The sequence below is a fragment of the Cylas formicarius genome, unplaced genomic scaffold, assembly GCF_029955315.1.
Source record: "Cylas formicarius isolate icCylForm1 unplaced genomic scaffold, icCylForm1.1 PGA_scaffold_12__32_contigs__length_19106922, whole genome shotgun sequence".
Classification (NCBI taxonomy): Eukaryota; Metazoa; Arthropoda; class Insecta; order Coleoptera; family Brentidae; genus Cylas; species Cylas formicarius.
The window spans coordinates 3,966,566-3,974,799 of record NW_026844225.1 but is presented as its reverse complement, the minus strand read 5'-3'; positions in this window follow the sequence as shown (position 1 = coordinate 3,974,799).

Below are 8,234 nucleotides of genomic sequence, written 5' to 3'. Positions count from 1 at the left end.
TGTATAAAGTCAATTAGTGAAAACGTTCATTCTGTTGCACATTTTCTGCTTGAAACGACCTTACCGAGGACGCTAACGCTACAGACAATGGAAAAAAATATCCCGAATATAGGTGGAAATATATTAATGCACTCGCTGTCAAATGTGAACGACCACCTCCACCAGATTTGAGTTTGATAACCCGTCAAAAGAAAGTATCGTTGGAACATCGGAATGCCATTTTAGTATGGCCAAGGTATACAGACCATCCTTTTGAGCATTATAGTTATTATTTATGGGAAAAACACTATATAGTGATGAGCCGAACATTTGTGTTGATGGTTTGTGAATCTTGCAAAGACGCTTTTATAACTTTTGAAAAAAAATCAAAAATCAAATTTGACAAATAATGTATAACGTATACTGTATGTCGTAGCTCGTTAAAAATTCGTACAACTCTTCGGGGATCGATATTTACTGCTGCTGCTCCATGATACGCGCCCGACACGACTGTTACATCGACACTGAGACTTATAATACATTCGCGTCGTCAATCCACGAATCGTGCGACTTGTCCAATCCCAAGCAGCGTACCAAAACTTTTTTACCGCGCCTGCGCAGAACCTTTTCGAGGAGATAGACGTCAGGATTGACCGTTTTTTCCAATTCTTCTTCGTAAAATCCTCCCACTATAGGTTTACCGTTCATATCTTCGAGAAGATACGTCACCGGGTTCGTGATCTGCACTTTGACCACTTTAAATAGTTCGGTGGTTAATTCGGCGTGTATCCTTTGTGAAACACGTGATTGGCTTTACTAATTCTAACCACGTCACCCACTTTCAATTTCCTAGCTCCGAATATTTTCAGGTGACTGAAAGCGCTTTTCAAAAGTGAATCGGCGTTACTTTTATTCACTGCATTAGGTTTCATTACCGTCGTTCTGTGTTTCTTGTTGTTGTATTGTTGAACGACAGAGGGCAGCACATCTGTCCAGCGGTACGTTCCGTTTAACGAGAAATACCGATGCAATTTTTCTTTGAGTGTCCTTATTACCCGTTCGACTATCGCAGCCTTTTTCTTACTGTAGGTACTATAATAATTAATTTCGTGCTTGGCCATGAGCTTCTCAAAATTGCCATTATAAAATACCTTGCCCAGATCCGTTTGCAGGTTTTTTGGGTGTGGATCCCGTGCCTCTTTTAGAATTTTGGCGTAGGCCTTGGTCACATCACTACCCGTTTTTCTTTTTAACGGTTCGCACCACACGTATTTTGAAAAACAATCGATAACAACCAATATAAATTTAAAGTTTTTATTTTGTTTCGCATATCGGTCGAGCTGGGCCAAATCGGCCTGCCACAAATCATCCAACACTCGTATTATAGTTCTGCAACGCGCATAATTTCTACGTGCCGGCCTGTGCAGTTCCCTCACGAGTTGTATCTTTTCCTTACTACTCATTCGTCTATTTGGTCCGCTGCTCTTTTTTTGGGTAGATACGGCTGTTGCTGCGGCGGGTGATTGAGAATCTTTAATTCCAACGCCCTCGTTATATCTTTATTTTCCCAGGAGAGTCGGTTCACCCGGGAACAATCTCGTCGAATCTCCGTTCCGCCACTAACGCGTGATTTTCCCAGTCTTGCTTTGTGCATATCTCGCCTAGTTTGCGATCAAGGTCGCGGCGAAACTGTAGAAATTTACCTCGAAACATTCCGACTTGTTGCTCAAAACGTGCGAATCTCGTCTTGTTTGCTTCCAATACCACGGTAATGTCCCAATACCACGGTAATGTCCGTTTTTTCCGCGAGAGTCGCTCCACCGCTAAAGCGTGTTTTTCGAACGCTTGTTCTTCTGGGGCTAGCAGCGGTGCTGATGCGATGACGTCTTTGGATCGTAGCCTTTTCGTAAGCGCCTCGAGCACTTCATCGTCCACGTACTTTTTGGTGGCCCCGTCGTAGTTTTCGCTAGGCGTTTGGACATTGCAAATTCTTAAATGGTTCATATCGACATTTCCCTCCGCGGTATAATCGAAGGCGGAGCTCTTTATCACGGTAGTTCGCTTGGAGCGGACACCACTGGAACGTCCAAACTTGTCCAGACTCGGTCGAATGACCTGAATGTACTTGCGCCGCGTCGGCTATGTCAACGGGCGCCGCCTTCATAACACTGTGTTTCCGACGATCACTTGTCATCAACTTTTATATACTTGTCAAAACCCTTGCGGTAACGGCCGTTTTTCAATTCAAAATCTTTGACAATTAAGAGGCTTCCGTACGCCAACAGGCGGAACAGATTTTCTTGAACGCGTCGCACGAAACGTCGGGCGGGACGTGCTCGTCGTAAACGTCGACGCGCCTTTTAGATGCCCGCGCGAATCCCTATGTACCCCCGTGACATCTATAATTTTTTTATATTCCGCCAAATCGTTTTCGGTGGATGTCTGGGGGTTTTTCAAAAACACCAAATTATACAGGCCGAGAGTGCCGGGGCAATGCGTGTCGTCCACAATAATGTCGCCGGATCTTCGATGAAAATCCATCCACTTATTGCCGAGAACACATTTCGATGAGATCGAGTCATAAACGATGTCCGTGTCGGCCGATTCCGCCCATAAATTTTGAATATAAAGATGGGAAATCTTAGGCTATTGATCCAGATACGACAGAAAGGACTCGTTAGCCACATTCGAGGTGTCAAACACTTCATCCTCCTCCTCCTCCTCCTCCTCCTGCTGAATATCTTGCACCTCTACACTGCGATCGGCAGCCGAGGATGTCACCGTTTCCCGAATCTCCTTCAACGGCAAAAATGACACGTTGCCGTTCCTTTTGATTTCCGCTTTCGGCTCTTGCTTGAGGCCGGTATGTTCGCTTTTTACTTTTAACAACGCCGGTTGGAGGGGTTTTATTTTCGCAATACGCTCGAGCGGTTCGCTGACGGGTTTGAAAAGTTTCCAAATGGACGCGTCCTCCTCGCTCTTGCCCAATTTTAGAGCCAAGTACTTTTTCCTAATTGACTTGGACAGGTCGTTTACTTTCCGTTTAAGCGCCGCGTCGGCGATGTAAACGGGCGCCGCCTTCATGACACTGTGTTTCCGACGATCACTTGTCATCCACTTTTATATACTTGTCGAAACCCTTGCGGTAACGGCCGTTTTTCAATTCAAAATCTTTGACAATTACGAGGCTTCCGTACTTGTCCTGCCAACAGGCGGAACACATTTTTGTGAACGCGTCGTACGAAACGTCGGGCGAGACGTGCTCCTCGTCAACGTGGTGTAAATTCACGTCATCCTGTTTAAACAGTACTATAACGTTGCAATTGTCCCGTATCAGTTACTTGGGTATTTTGGAGTACGTCTGGCAGAGATAGGCCGCGTCGATGGACTTGTGTCGACACATTGATAAATATTCGCGAATTTTATTTTGTTTGTCACACGATACGTCGTCGAAAATAAACACGGAATTATCTTTCGCTTCGCTGGGGTCGATTATCTCGTCGCTATCCCTGTAAGGAAAGTATCCAAGTCCTTTGGTTTGCTTCATTACGCGAGACAATAGTTGGTATTTGGGTTGATACAGCGACTTTGAGTAGACGTAAACGTTCTCGAAACGCGCTCCATTGGGTAACAGTTTTCCGTGTTTGGTTTGTTTGGTTTTATTGTCCCTGCCCTCGCCGCAAACAAAATCTAAATTTTCGATGGGGAGTGCGAGTTTCTGTTGCACCACCCGCATGACTACAACCCTTATTCGACCACCCCCTTATATATACAACATGTTTCGTGAATCATTTGGACGCGGCGTGTAAGGCCCACGACATTGCTTATTCGCAGAAATCATTCAAGGAGCGTCGTCACCCAGCCGACGAGTTTTTGCGAGTTGAAACTCGTCGGTTGGGTGACATCATCGCTTGCGACCGCCGCAAACAGAATGTAGCAACGGGTGAGATCATCGCGTCGCCTGCCATCGCCGCAAAAAATGCTTAAAACAAATTAATTAGCCACTCGGTCCGATTAGTAATCCACACATCCTTCGACACAGGAAATATGAAAGGTTGATATTATTACCGCATGCGTTACCTTCGCCGATGGAAATCGATTTTTTTTTAATTTTCCACACATACAATTACGTGGCCAGATGAGTACCCCGCGCGCGTGTTTCCGTCAGTAACTGATTAGAAAATAAAAAAAACAACAACGGATTGAATTTTTTCAGCGTTAAGTCACACCGTTCTTCTTCGTGCCAATAAGTCGCTTGCATGCAATCTCCTAGGGGGAGGAGGACGTCGTTCCATTTTAGATTTCCAATTTCCTCGTCACTAAAATATAAAAACTCCAAAAATGCCTCGTGGGGCCGTTGCTGTCCATTAACATACAGGCGTACTTGGGCGCAATCCATCTCGACATATATATTTTCATTTTGAAAATATTTATTTTAGATAATAAAGAATATGCAGTTGAAATTTCGATTTGCCTCAAACACATATTTTCGATTATTCAGATATATGACTTTGTAAACACCTGGCACAGGTAAAAACTCACCAAAATAACTTTGCTTATTGATTTTTTCACTTTTCAAATATTAATTCAAAAAGCATAAAAATTTTAAAGTGCCTCAAAAATATTTTTTTAATTAAAAAATTCTGGGGTTTAAAAATATAAGGGTTGATTTATCCTGGCATTCGTCCAGCCAGGTTTGCGGTTTTGTATTTAAAATATCATTAAATAAATATTATTCAAATATTCATAGTGCCTCAAACACGTAAAAAAAGGCTAGCTCTCCTACAATATAACGATTCCTTTCAAAATATAAGGCGACAGATATTTTTCATCTCTAAACTTGGTAGATTTCTTAAAAAGAAAGGAAATAGGATATACGGGAACAATTAACGCAAACAGGTTGGAGAATTGTCCTTTGCGTGATAACTTGCTGCAACTGAAAAAACGGCAACGGGGTAGCTTTAATTTTTGCAGATATAAATACCTAAATAACGGTAACCCTATAGAATGACAATCGTCCAGTTTTAACTGTCAGTAGTTGTGATCAAGTAAATCCCATTTCTCAAGTTGGTCGCTGGATTTTTACTGAGAAAAAAAAAGTCCTATTCCTCAGCCATTTGTAATAGACCAATATAATAAATATATGGTGGAGTGGACCGGATGGACCAAAGCATCCACAATTATCGAATAAGCGTTCGTTCTAAAAAGTGGTGGTGGAGTCTCTTTACATTTTGTTTGGACTCGTGCATGCATAACGTTTGGCAATATTATAGACTCCAATCAAATTGCGAAAGAGTTGATTTTCTACAATCGACGAGAAACAGTTCAGGTCTATTTAAAAAGATATGGACGACCAATTTTAGCTGGAGCACGTCCAAAGACATCAACGCCATTAGATTCGAGAAATTTCAACCACATTAGATATGATGGCTTGAATCACTGGATTATTCCAGCTAAAAAACAGAACAGTTGCACCCTTTGTCATAAAAACTCAACTAAAATGTATGAGAAGTGTGATATCAACTTACATGAAGCTTGCTTTAAAACTTATCATGTTCCTGATGCTTAGTTACATGTTTTTTTTTAATTTAATTAAAATTATTTATTTAAAATTTGTTTTGATTTTACTGTACCCATTCATTCCCGATGTTCCAAAATTGGAACATCATTTTTTTATAGAAAAAACACTTGAAGAGGCGAAAAACAATGTTTTCCTCAGATAATATAATCACTCTTGCTATATTTTTCCAAATATTTTATTTTTCAAAAGATTTGCAAAACTCGGGCATAACAGGTATTTTCAATTCTTAAAACTCGGTCAATAACGGGTTAAGGTACACTAAAAATGTTGAAACAAAATTTATACCCGAGCGGGAAAACTTGTTTGATACCGGACCAGATTGTTGCCCGAGACCACTATGCTACAGCTGGCAACGGTGTTCACGATAACACCACACTCTATTCCTAAAGAAGATAGTAGCAGCGAAAAAGAAATGGAAGAGAAAGAAATACAAAAATTGAAGATGAAGTTCCTGATGCAGCACGGGTTGTTCGAACTTGTAACACTCATGCGCATTTTTAACTTCGATAACACAAATTTGGGTTATAAACGTCGACGCAAATTCTTGTTTCGCCTTTTAAAAAAAATCAGATGAAATACATTTTCGCGAACTAACAAAACAGAATTTTCTAAAATGGCGAATATAATTTAACCCATGTTTTTTCTTTTTTGAATTAACAATTTCGGATGGTACTCAACTTTGAAATTTATCGGGGTAAAACCGATTCAGATTGTGAACAGACCATTAACACCCCAACTTGGATCTTGGACATCATAAGTATGTATTTATATGCAGGGTCTAGTAGAAGTCAGTTAACGCTATCAGAAAATTGTGCGGTCTCTGCAACGCTGTCCGGAAACTAGGCTTGCGCTTACTGCGGAGCCGACCAAAGTGCTCATAAGCAGTGCTAGTATAGCCAGTTTACAATTGTCTGTTGCTGTGTTTATTTCGCCATGGCAGCCCCTACTTCAATACAGAAGAACGGATCTTTCTGGCGACACCAGGCTGATTACGAGACAATCTTCGATGAGTTCCAGGTGCAGATGCCTAACAGGCCAGTTCCCAGTAGACAGATAATATACAGTTAAACAAGAAGTTTCAAAAAATGGGTCAATGTTAGATTCACCGCGTAGTGTAACGGTAGCGACTGAAGAGAACCTGCATCTCGTTGCCCAAACGTTTGTCGAGACACCCATTCATTCTGCAGTTTGCGCAGCTCTTCAGTTGTCGTCCTCATTTGATATATGCGCTAACAGCTAATCAACAAATTCTTTGGAGGGATGAAGCATAATTAAAATTAAATGAATGGATTAACTAGCGTCTATTGAACATCTGAGAACCCCCATGAGACCACTGCGCAGAGTTGAATCTTCCTGGAATAATTTCCTTGAGGAGACCGTTGACGCAGATAATTATCAGGAACTCCTTGTGGATTTAAACGGTGAACTTGATAATAACCCAGAGTTAGCAGATACTCGCTATTCCCTTACGCCGGACCAGTTTTTAGGTCTGGTCCTTGAGAGGAAGAAAAACTAAAAGTGTCAACAATGGCAAACGCGCAGGAAAAGATTTACACAGCGGAAGAGATCAAGAAGATCGCACCACATTACCGTGGTAAACCAGAGAACTTCAAACCTGACTTTAAACCTAAAGTTAGGAACGTACCCGTTGGTAAGAGAGATCCAACCGTGCCAAAACCGACACATGCTGCAGAAAACTCGCAGCCCACCAGCCAGAACAATGAGCCTCTGTTGACAGAGGCAATTTTCGGCATAGACATTACGGTGACAGAGATTGCACGAAAGCAATCCTTTAACGCCAATTATTCAAAATTGGTGGATCTAACACTCGACACGTTCGACGCGTACCAGACTGATGTGAATCAGCTGGATCGTGAGCTATGTAAGGAAGAGTAACTATACTATTCCACAGTATTACTTCATCTACGCTTGATCGAAGTCAAGTCAAAGCAAGGACAGCAAGTACTGTCAAGCCCGGAAAAAGATATTCGAAAGGCAGTTGTAGACGAAAATTTTAACGTTCCGCAACCGACCTACACTTACATTAAGGAAATTGAAACGTATACCGACCGAATGGGCAAAGAGACATTGTTGGAAATTCCCGTATTGCCAACTACCGTTGTGCAAAATTTTGAAGGATACTATGCCCACGCGGTGAACGCTGATACTCATAATCTGTTCGAAGACGTTCCATCCCTGGGAGTAGCTAGGGACATGGTAATGGCGCTCGCTTCTCAAGAAGCGGAACCTGTGCCAAACTTCCATGTGCACAGCATTGTGACAAACAACTTTATCGGAAAAACGTCATTAAAAGGAGAACGAAGGCCAGAAATTAGGCAGCGTTTAGCAGGCTTTGGTATTACCGCGAACCAGTTCGACGAGTACGTAAACAAACACGCGATTCAATCTGCGGTACCTACGGTCATTCTCAGATGTTATTGGCAAATTCGAAACTTTTAAAGTTGAAAAAGTCGTGATGCGTAACTTGGGTATGGCAGGAGGCGAAATTCAAATATTAACAACAACGCCCTCCGAGGAATAAGACATCGAAAACTGGCGTCAAAGGTCAGTGCAAGGAACCTCACCGTCATCAAGTTCGACAGCTGTGCTCGGTGCAGCAAACGGATTTGGTTTCCAACTCTTCAAGGAAGATGGTTGAGGACGAAATCGAATA